Source organism: Patella vulgata, chromosome 1 (assembly GCF_932274485.2).
Source record: "Patella vulgata chromosome 1, xgPatVulg1.2, whole genome shotgun sequence".
Classification (NCBI taxonomy): Eukaryota; Metazoa; Mollusca; class Gastropoda; family Patellidae; genus Patella; species Patella vulgata.
Window position 1 is genome coordinate 91,676,703 of NC_065879.2, and position 11,888 is coordinate 91,688,590.

Consider the following 11,888-nt stretch of genomic DNA (forward strand, 5'->3'; position numbering starts at 1 on the left):
GCTTTGAGAGTATGTTCACAGATGAAGAACTTATCGCCCCAGCAGAACCACTGAACTGCATGTGCGACACGTAATAGTGCCATACACGTGGGAGGGGTTCATTGTCAAATTTGACACTTCAAGGAAGGGTTGATGAAAACTGCCGCATGCTGGTTTATCCTATCCATGTTTGCCTTCCTATCGGTTCCTTCATAAGATTTACCGTTTAGTGTATCTTGGCTTTAGTATCTTACGTTTAATTTGTTCGGGAGACGTGGTGTCTGCCGAATATCGCGTGCGATATATTGTTACCAACGAACAATAGGAGTACATGTATATCAATCGACATATCAAGCCAAACTGATGCACATTTGTCCAGACAGCTAGACAAAAATTGGGTAATTTATTCAGCCAAACAAAATATATATATATATATTAATTCTGGAACCAACTTTACGAAAATATTTCCTTAGATAAGAGAATGTTATACTGGGTTAAATTGACATAGTATTTGCAATGGAAAACAACTGATATAATATCACGCCATAACCATTAAAATATCGACAATAAAGGTTGCCAATGGTACCGAAATGGTGTTTATGTTCACAATGAGAGGTATACATTCAATTTTAAACTCGATTCATCCAAACAAGGTAATAAGTTATTAGTTCTGAAACTAACATTTAAAAAATATTTCCTTAATAGAAAATGTCTTACGTGGTTAAAATTAAAATGGTTATGAATAAATATGTCTTTATAATACAATATCTTACCCTGTAGAGAGGGGGAGAGAGAAAGAGAGAGAGAGATGGGGTTTAACATCCACTCGACGTGCTTAATGTCTAAAATATGGGATTTTAATAAAGAGTAGATGGGAGAGGGGGGGGGATAGAGTTTAAAAGTATCCATGGACTGAGTCACTATACTACAGAGACGGCATGGTTTCAGATGGGTTGAGTTATTATACCACGTTACCTCGTGTAATATTGTTTACAGTTCTCCGTTTAATATTTAATGGAGTAAACATTTGTATAATAGTTGTCATAATGTGACAACCTACTTGAATTTACAGTAACACTTGAATTGATATATTTATGTAGGTTTGTATCAATCCACTTGAACTGTTCACTCTTTCATTGTGCGACTCCCTTAACTTTACACCGACAAATCAAATCGACTGATCTCTGATAAACTAGCGGCGGCTATATATTAAAGGGTGTGTTAGTTCAGACTTAGATTTCATGACATCATCCTTGCAATGTGACAAATATAATTGATCATTCCGTCAATCACTTATAGCTCCTCCCACTTTTTATAATGACCTTAGACATTACCTAACACCGTGGAGACGACGGAAAGGTAATTACCTGGATGGTCCCTGACTGAGAAAGTTATTCGGTATTTTCAGGCGTTGTTCCCCCTCGTCAGCGGTTCAGGTCAGAGCGTCTGATCGTTGGAGTGTGATCAACACCCCAACTTTATACACCTTAACGTGCACGTTAAAGAAAGCCTGCAGTCGGTAGGAGCTCGGCTGGAGCAGCACAATATGAAGCCCCATTTCACCCGTCCGTTCTTTTATAATTTCTCTACCTTATTAACCGTTACTATTTATAGTTTAATAGTACTACATTACACACTTTCTTCAATTCAATTTTGTATGAATACTCGACAAAAGCTTAGTTCTTTACAGGCTTTAATTTGATTCTCGGAGAAATGCACTCTACTTTGATATGCATTGAGCAAAGAGTTTCTTTGAATAGTGACGAATATAGATTTCGTTGAACCGGCAAATGACGGTGAATGACCAAAGTCTACTATTACATGTTAAAGGGGTGATATGAGTGTACTTTCTTTTACAGGCCATTTTGTTAAAGTATGGCTGGTTATTTAAAATTGGAATATCCCATATCACTGTTTATAATTTCATGACTTTTCAGAATATGTTACCGAAAATGATCGTTAAGATCGAAATTATTCTTATGATTTGGTTAAAAAGGCATTATTGAAGATCTAAATCTGTGTATTGAGATCTTTATTCGGGCCTTCATGGTTATATAAACTATTATATATTAACATGACAAGACCATAATCAAATCTTGATTATATCGGATAGGTCCGATTACAACGGATCAGCCATTTAAATTTTAAAAAATTGGTGAAGCGAGGCTATAAGCTTCGAACAACCAGTATGGTGGTTAGAAACCGTACACACATCTTGTCAAACCCTCAAAGGCTAATATCTTTGCTCAGAATAAAGTATTTTGCATAAACTATTTTTAACTATTATAGCAAGAAAAGTCAGCTCTTTAACGAAATCTTACATACTGTATCTTTAATTAAGTTAAATAAGACGCAAATGAAGCTTTAATCGATGTTATCTACATCAGAATTAACTTCTGCCAGTTTCTACATTTTAACTTACACACTAGTTTCTAAATTGATTGAAATAATTAATATAGCCAATAAAGAAAAACACTTGACCTTAATCTACAGTTCATAATTTATGATATTATATATGTTTTTCTAACATCCGATATCATGCTTCATAAGTGATATAACTTCCGGTCTATCTAATAACAACGCTATCTAATAACCCTGTCAGGCTGTCAAAGATACATTATCTAACAACACTATCTAATAACCCTGTCACATAACCCTTTCACACTCAACTGCCCCGGACTCTTCCATCAGAGACTACGCCGAAATCCCCAACACCCTCACTGTGACCAGATGCAGTCCCCGGTCTGATCGTTAGTGCTCTCAATGCGCCCCAGCTGATCCCTGTGTGAATATTATGTATCGACCCTTTAGAAATGTGTAAGCTATTGTATAAATCATTTGTAACGATTTCCGTGTGGTTACCAATAGATACGGATTAGATTAGTTTAATAAGATGTATCAATATTTTATGTGGTTAAATATAATTAAAACCAAATTTTAACCGTTTGACCTTCCGTCCTTACAACTAATCGCCCTACTACAGTCATATTTCTATCGAAGCCTTCTAAAGAAATCTAATCTACTTGTAATAGTCATGTGTGAATATTAAAGCCCCTATCACACGCAACAAGTTTTCAAAACGCCCTATCTCGACCTAGAAAATCATAAAAAGGGTTGTGGTCGGGGTAAAATGTGTAAATAATGTCTATAATACGATCCTAGTTCGGTTATAAACAGTTCTGAACACGTCCATGTTGTCTGTATCCCGTTCACAGTCCGCCCATGTCAAGTTCAGATCGGGTAAAGTTACCATTCCCAAGCAGTCTAAGCCCGACGCTTGTCAGTTTATACTCGTTCGTTACTAGTTCTTAATCGTTCCCAATACGTCCGCAAATGGTTCTAACTAGTTTGTTACCCGACCGCCCGCTTCAGAGACAGTCCAACTCGTCGTCATCTTGTTTCAGTGCGTTAGATTGTGTTGCTATTCCGTATGCAATCCCGTCTTGACTCGAGGGATACAGATACTCTTGCCATTCCCCATTCCTGGAAATCAGCCACTAGTACTGCCCGAAGATCTCCAAGCTCGAACTCCTCTGGTGACCAGCCAGATCCGGACCAAGTTGTTGAGCCCCCTGACTGAAGTTCCTGACAAAAACCAAGACACACAGCCGTCTCACTCCTGAGCAAGACGACGGCATGGTTGAGTGACTCTAGGCTAATGAACTCCTCTGTAATTAAAGCCCGACCACGTCACGTTGTAACACGTCCCCATTAGGCTATTCCGTTCATAGTACGCCCATATCGTTTAACGTACGCTGTCACTCCGTCGAATTGCAGGAAGAGGATATTTTGAGCAGATTCAAAGTTCTAGAGTATCCTTACCGTCCAACCAAGTCCGAACATGTCCATGATGTTCTTAAAGAGGTCGTTAACAGCTGGTACCAACGCCAGTCCGCTCGCGCATAGTGTCGGTCCGTTTAGCAACATTTTCCAGAAGTAGTGTGATGGGGGCTTAACCGTTAAAACTATTATATTTGTTAAACGTTTCTTTAACACATCAAATGTCAACGTTTCTTGAACACATCGAATGTCAACTTTCATTGTACTGACACAATTGTAGTGAACGTATACACACATAACAACTTCAACATAAATAACTTTTAAGATCAAAGGTGATAATATCTTTATTCAATAGAGCTTTTGTTAGTTTGTTGTAAAGATATCTAGTGGTTAAACTGTATATACAGTTCTCAGAGAATGGGATCTACTTGCATTAATTAAAGCAATGGGTACAACGTAAATCCCAGAGAATGTAGATTTCGTGGAAACGTAAATTCAATGGGATTACATCAAGGATAATACCATAGGCGTACGGGCTCAATGGATGTTAGGGGGGAAGAACCCGAAATGCCTGAAACAATTGCCCCCCCCCCCCCCACCCACACAATAGAAAATTTGGCGGTCAATGTGGTCCAATACAGCCTACCTTAGGTGACATACCTGAATCCCAAATAACCAATCCATCCTCGCGGGGTATGGGGGACTCGCCCTCCCCGAGAGAATTTTGAAAATTTAACCGCCGCAAATGCGTTTTTCTGCTATTCTAGCCAGTGAATAAAGCAACTCAAAAGTTTCCAGTCGGTTCGCAACCGACATCCGACACTATGCCGACCTGAATACAAACCATGCAATCAGACTTGCAGCTGCATTCACAAATAATAATCGATGCCCGAAAAATGTCGAACAAGGTAAAGTGGCTCCAGACAAAATGTAAACCCACGAGGTTGAGAAGGCGCCACATATGCTCACAACCAGGGGTCGAAATCACAACCGCAAGCCTGACGATACCGGCCAGCTATAGTTCGAAGCGCGACACTCTAGACCACTAGGTTGTGACTAAAGCTGAACATATTTGGGATAGCATATGGTTTACAACTTTTTTAAATTAGTGTGGCCCCAGAAATTCACCACGCATCATTATGTAGAAGATGAATAGGAGTATGTTTTAAATTCACGGCAGGTCAACAATTAAATCATACTTAACTTTGTTGGCTGCCTCGTCTACAGTTAGGTCAGCTTGAGAACATGCGCTAATTAAGGCTAGGTCTATTTGACAAAGCCGTTCACATAATGTCTCAAGGTCACGAGATGTATACCGGGTTAGGGCAGGTCACTGTTACCGAGGATTGTGGGTTAGAGTGGGGAGTAGGGCTAGCCCTGTTTACATCTTGTGACCTTGAGGAAATTATGCGATCGACCGTGTCAAATAGAGTTAACACACTAGCTAATTGACCGACATTTTAGTCCTAAATCGACGATTGTAGTCGACAACACTAAGTATAGTTCGAGCATTTTGTTAAAGTATTTATTCTGCTTCCATTTAATAAAATTCTAAAAGTTTATTTAGCCCTTGTGAGTCTTACAGATGTGAAACAGAGAAGAACGACATTACACAACAGTATACTAATTTTTAGATATGGCGACCATTTAGGGCAGCGATCTATTTATGAAGTATGGATTACAGTAGATAGATCTCTGTGTACCGAATGCAATTAATTGCGGGTTTATGCCTATCCATTTAGTAGACTATTGTTTTTTTCAGAATTAAGGCAAAAGTTCGTAGACATATAATAAATATCAAGTTGTTTGAAAACTTAGTGATTCGCCCTCTGACCGCTGCAGGTCCCTCTTGCTGTGGCATGACAGAAAAAGTTGATAGTGATTCAAGGGAGATAACTACATGTTATTGATAATACACGAAAATCTTTTGATTTGTGGTACTCAATGGTTTATATTTTGCAGCAAACCTCACCCACTCACTCATTTACTCACTCTCCGCTCGAAGAAATTTATATTTATCAGATGTTGAGAGATGTTATAGATTCTTTATTGTTGAAAGATAATAAAACACGAATTTTTGATGACATTGAAATTAATATGTACCTATTGAAATGAACATGATTGCACCAGGTCGAACAATTCACAGAACTGATATCTATTATAGATCCGGTTTATTTTTACCATCTTAAAGCAATAAATGTCTGTATTGTCATCAGCATGTAATATTTCATCTTTGTTTAGTTCTTCAGAGTCATCATATTCTTTTCTGTCTGGTAGAATAACCGGAACGTGCCCCCCCCCCCACCTCCAAAAAAAGCCTCATATATGACCACTACTAAAATTAATTTGTGCTTCTAGTTAGACCTATAACAATGGTGAAAAACGAGATAGGCAGTCTAACCGGTCGATGAAGACGCCGTAGTTGGGGCATACATTGAAGAAACCACATTCTAGAAGGCGAGTTTTAAGGACCTGCTGTAGGTAGGGTATCCTCCTCATCGAAGGCTGGGGCATGGAAGTGTTACATGTATACTTTGATAATGAGCCCGTCTGGCTTGATCGAGACAATTGACGTGAGAGCTGGATGTGTGGAGTGGTTATGTAAAATGTACGATACCAGATAATAAAACAAAATGCCATTGAAATCTTCAAGTGTCGTAATGCCTGTTCATGGCGAAGTTCATCCCCGTAACGACACGTCACAGAAGGCTATTTTTGAGGCAGTGAGCATAAGCTTGGCAAACAGCAACCTGATATTGTCATTATCGTGAAGTGTCCGCACATTCTGGTAGATTGTATACATTATCAGCCATTAAGAATTGTTTTGGGATAGTCAAGGGCAACTCAGCACCAACATAAACATTTATAAAAAAAAATAGGGCTGTTTGTTATTGAAATAAAACTACGAATCCTACGGGACAGGGTAGTGCAGTACAGGACGTTTCCGCTGACATTTTAACATCACTATGTTGCAATTAATCAGTGTCGTTAATACTGGCTAGTATTATATGTATAATTTGTTTATCAGCACCATGTTGTCACGTGATAATAATTTCGGTTTATTAGCACCATGTTGTAGGTTATGGTTTATCAGCGCCATATTAGTACCATGTAATTAATAGTTTATCAGTGCCGTGTCTTCATTAATGGTTTATTAGCACCATATTGCCATTATTAATTTGTATAGTCATTAATGGCTTAAAAGCACCATGTTGACATTATTATGCATGTTTTATCAGCACCATTATTAATTTAATGGCCTATCAGCTCCATATTGACATTATTAATTGGTATTGTTTTTAACAGTTTATCAGCTCCATATTGACATTATTAATTGGTATTGTTATTAACAGTTTATTAGCAACATATTGACATTATTAATCGGTATTGTCATTAACAGTTTATCAGCAATATCTTGACATTATTATTATTTTAGTGTAATTAATGGTCTACTTATTAATGTTTTTATGGCCTAATAATAAGACCTATTTTTTTTCATTGACAATTAACATCACAGTGCTTGTATGGTATGGATGTGCTTATGTGTTTTAAATTACATTCATGACTATAACATTTTCTATCAACGACAGTATTTAGAGGGTGTCATAAACTTTTATTCGATACAGCTGAGAAGTGTTAATTTATAAAAATATACTTGTCCTTTGTATGGATAAATTAATTAATTATTATGTAGTGTGATCTTTTATATGTTTTTTCTTCAAATGCTCAACTTAACCTTTACTAACATCGTACTTTATAAAACATTGTAAATTTCAAAGCTCAGTAAAATGGGTCAAATTAGAATAACGATACATGAAATCAATATGACTTGGTAGAAACAGCAATTCGAACATATAAAGAATTATAGTCCCCATCAAATGACAAAAAAAAGGCCCGCGAATTGTAAGTAAAGCATTGATCAATTTATAATTGAGGGGAAGGCTTGAGCTTATATATATGAGTTCGGACTAGAAGTCGTATATATCATGTATTGTTACATCAGTATCCTGATATGTTTTACGCCCAGTAATTAATGCATTATCTTGATAATAATATTGATAAATTTAGATGTCATGGTTTGTATAAAAATAAAATATGAACAATAATTTGTCCTTATTCTGTTTCATGGGGTTAAAATTAAAGTTCGTTACATTCTCGTTCTTTACAAATTGTATAATGTCCACATTGTATGCCAATTCTTTCTAGAAATCTAATGTCACTTAAAATATAAGCCAAACAAATATATTGTGTATCGAGGTATGGTATGTTTAAATGGATTATAGGCGGGTTGGGTGGGTGAATGGTTAGCACGTGCGCGCTGTATCATAAAGTCTGTCATTAAGTCAACTGGCGTGGTTTCGATTGCCCGGCTGTACGTGACAAGGAGTAGGGTTTCCTGTCCAACCTCGTGGGTTTTCTCCAGGCCCTCCGGTTTCCTCCCACTGCTAAAGACCCCTACGCGCAAGCGAATTATGGAAATAAAATTGAACCATATGTTAGTCCCGAAATGACCTAGTTTTTGTCGAGTGGACATTAAACCCCATTTATCTCTCTCTCTCTCTCTCTCTCTCTCTCTCTCTTTAAATGGATTATGATAAGTCAAGCGCATTCCCCCGAATAGCCCACCCGGGTTAAAGTCGGATCTATAGCTACATTCCTAATGTTAGTTTATTGTGTTTTGTTGATCAATTATTGAAAAGGGTGACATTAATTAAATGCGGAAACCAAACATTACATATGTTGGTAAATTATTATTGACTGACGTGACCAGAAATTTATATTGCAATGAAACGTAATCCCAAAGGACATCTGAGCGACGGTATAGCTCGTATAGTATCAGAACTGTAACCGTACGCTTCCATGTCCGGTCCGGGGTTTTGGATGGTCCAATGGTTAGCACGTGCGCGCTGTATCACAAGGTATATCATTGAGTCAACTGGCGTGGTTTCAATTTCCCGGTTGTACGTGACAAGGTGTAGGGCGCCTGCCCAACCTCGTGGGTTTTCCCTGGGTCCTCCCACTGCTAAAAACCCTACGCGCAAGTGAATAATTGAAATAGAATTGAACCATGTGTTTGTCCCGAAATGACCTGGTTTGTGTCGCGTGAACGTTAAACCCCATTCCTCTCTCTCTCTCTCTATCTCTCTCTATCTCTCTCTCGACTTCATGTTTGTTAATGTCTAAGTCGCGCCAGTGTTGTCTAATGTCATTATAACAAGTGAGAGAAGCTATTGTCTCAGACGGAACGGTCAATTATCTTTGTCACACTGCAAGGATGATGTCATACAATCTACTTCTGAACTAACATATCCTATAATACATAGCCGCCGCTAGTTTATCAAAGATCAGTCGATTTGATTTGTCATTGTAAAGTCACGCGAGTCGCACAATGAAAGAGTGAACAGTTCAAGTGGATCATTACAAACCTACACAAATATATCAGCTCAAGTGTTATTGTAAATTCAAGTAGGTTGTCGCATAATGACAACTGTTATATAAATGTTTACTCCATTAAATATTAAACGGAAAACTGTAAACAATATTACACGAGGTACTGTGGTATAATAACTCAACCCATCTGCCGTCTCTGTGGAAAAGTAACTCAGTCCATGGATACTTTTAAACACCATTCTCCCTCCACTCCCATCTACTTTTAAATCTTTATGAAGAGTTAGACGTACAACACTTATACGAGAATTTAATTCGGATTCGATATTGTAATAGTCGGCGATTAATGACAACATCGCCTTGTATATGCAATGAATTCCCTGCCGACTTCGCACCCGTTGCTAGGTCCCGAGAGAGGTAAGTCACGTGTCACAAACACGACCTCTTTTGATCGATTTTTATAGCAGGAATATTCCTTGTCAATTGCAATGTTTTGAGAAGGATTTGAATCACAATTATGATAAATTAATAAGTTTGAATATGTTTTTAGTCCAAATATATCATCAAATCACCCAGTTTGTACCCGAGAATGTATCTTTAATATAGCCAATAAAGGAAAGAAAACCACTTGACCCCAATCTACTGTTGATTATTTATGATACATGTATATGTGTTTCTAACATTCGATATCACACTCTGTTACCACTGTTTGTCGTGTATTTTGTACACGAGGAGCAGTCCATTTGCTGATTACACTATTTAGCTCGAATACATTATTTTGCCAATAACGTTTTTTAGGACTTCGAATTCTGTCTTATGGTTTGGGTTGTTCGTACTTGGTTTTATTTTATTCAATAACTGATATGGCATCCGATCTCCAATTACATGTAATTTATTGTAGATGTCACTTTTAGATTTGTTTTTCACCAAAGCTGAAATATTAATCTAGTTCGATACTCTGCATATTCGTTTATATACATTACAACCGGTGTTGCTTTAAATATATATCATTTAATTCGCGTGCGTTTGATATATATGTGAATGCTGTGAAACAACGTCATTTTCTATTTACTAGACTTGTGAAGCAGCGACGGCGGGTTTCACCGATGCCCTTTAACCGGTAAACTATGACTTTTCCGGTGCCAGAAATATCAATAACATTGATACATTATTTTGTAACATGTCAGATAAGGACTACAGGATGACATCACTTCCGTTATCAACACAATATTTAAATTGGATAACAGAAATAACAACCTTGATTGTCTCCGGTCAACAATTGAAGATGTTAGAAACAAGTAGTTGTGTCGTCATCCTTTGATGTCGCCCTGCCCTTATTTCAAGTTCTGGCAATGTGTTGTTGTTCTTGGTGCTTAAAGTCCGCTTCCACCGAAGGTCTTATTTTCACTTTTATTATCTTAGTGCACGCGCAGGGGTCTTTCCTGTCGGAGGAAACCGGAGTACCCGGAATAAACCCTCGAGGTTGAGAAGGCGCCACTATCCCAAAGCATACACTCACACCAGGGGTCTAAATCACAACCGCAAGCTAGGTGTGACCGGCCGAAGCGCGGCACTCTAGACCACACCCCGCCCCGGACAATGTGTCAATCTTACATAATTTATACAGGCATGTAGCTTGTTTCTATAATGTAAGTTGTTTGTCCCAAGTAAAACATTCTGTAATATACTGATACACTTACAGTGTCAATATTTCACTTATTGAAAAAGTTCATGTACACAATACATTCTCCGGAAAATAGATAATTGTGTATAAATCTGATAAATAGATGTTTTTTGACCACTGAAAAAAACATATTAATACATGTAATCATTATTTAATATAAAGATACAAATTGGTATTGAGTGCCAACAGTGTATCCAAATGTGTGACGTTATAGTGTCCTAGGCATTACGTCATCTGGTCAAAATCTAGGTCATTCACCTTTGGAATTAATGCGTTGCTCAACAGAATTTTGGGATTTCCAATTAACAATTCCAACTTTTTTTATTCTGGCTGTGACTAACGGTGAACATATTTGGGATAGCATATGGTTTCAAACTTTTTTAAAAATTAGTGTAGCCCCAGAAATTCACCACGCATCATTATGTAGAAGATGAATAGGAGTATGTTTTAAGTTCACGGCAGGTCACCAATTAAATCATACTAAACTTGTCTTGGCTGCCTTGTCTACAGTTAACTCAGCTTAAGAACAGGCGCTAATTAAGGCTAGATCTATTTGACAAAGCCGTTCCCATAATGTCTCAAGGTCACGGGATGTATACAGGGTTAGGGCAGGTGATTGTTGCCGAGAAACTTGGGTTAGGGTGGGGAGTAGGGCTAGCCCTGTTTACATCTTGTGACCTTGAGTAAATTATGCGATCGACCGTGTCAAATAGATCTAACCCACCCACTAGCGAGTTGACCGACATTTTAAGTCCTAAATCGACGATTGTAGTCGACCACACTAAGTATAGTTCGAGCATTTTGTTAAAGTATTTATTCTGCTTCCATTTAATAAAATTCTAAAAGTTTAGTTAGCCCTTGTGAGTCTTACAGATGTGAAACAAAGAAGAACGACATTATGGCGGCCATTTAGGGCAGAGATCTATTCACAAAGTAGATAGATCTGTGTGTACCGAATGCAATTAATTGCGAGTTTATGCCTATCTTTAGGGTGACACGTGCACCCAAAATGTTTCGTACAGAAAGTTGGACTCGACACGCTTCAGCGGCTTATCTC